Below are 424 nucleotides of genomic sequence, written 5' to 3' on the forward strand. Positions count from 1 at the left end.
CTTGTAGGCGACTAGCTGTGCGCTGACAAAATCCCCTTTATTGACTAAAGTGACTCGCATGCTGCCACCAAGCAAACAGAAAACATTACTAGAACATTCTGTCTATATTTAGTGACAAACTCTAAAAAAAAGTAAAACTTAAAAATTTCCCAGTTAGGCAGAACGTACCTATGTGGAGATAATATATGCTAATGCTCTGCTAATGCTAATGTATGCTGTAGCTCTACATTTCCCTTCACTAGAGCTAAGAGACTCAAACACTGTTCCACAGTAAAAATATGGAGCTTATTATAACAGTGAAGGGAAATCAATCAAATGAGTATTATGATTAATGTCCACATACTTTTGGCCAGATGTTGTAACTGACTTTTTCTCATCTGCGCCGAGACCGAGATCAATTTTATATGAATGGTAAGATTAAATA

Source organism: Tachysurus vachellii, chromosome 3, assembly GCF_030014155.1.
Source record: "Tachysurus vachellii isolate PV-2020 chromosome 3, HZAU_Pvac_v1, whole genome shotgun sequence".
NCBI lineage: Eukaryota > Metazoa > Chordata > Actinopteri > Siluriformes > Bagridae > Tachysurus > Tachysurus vachellii.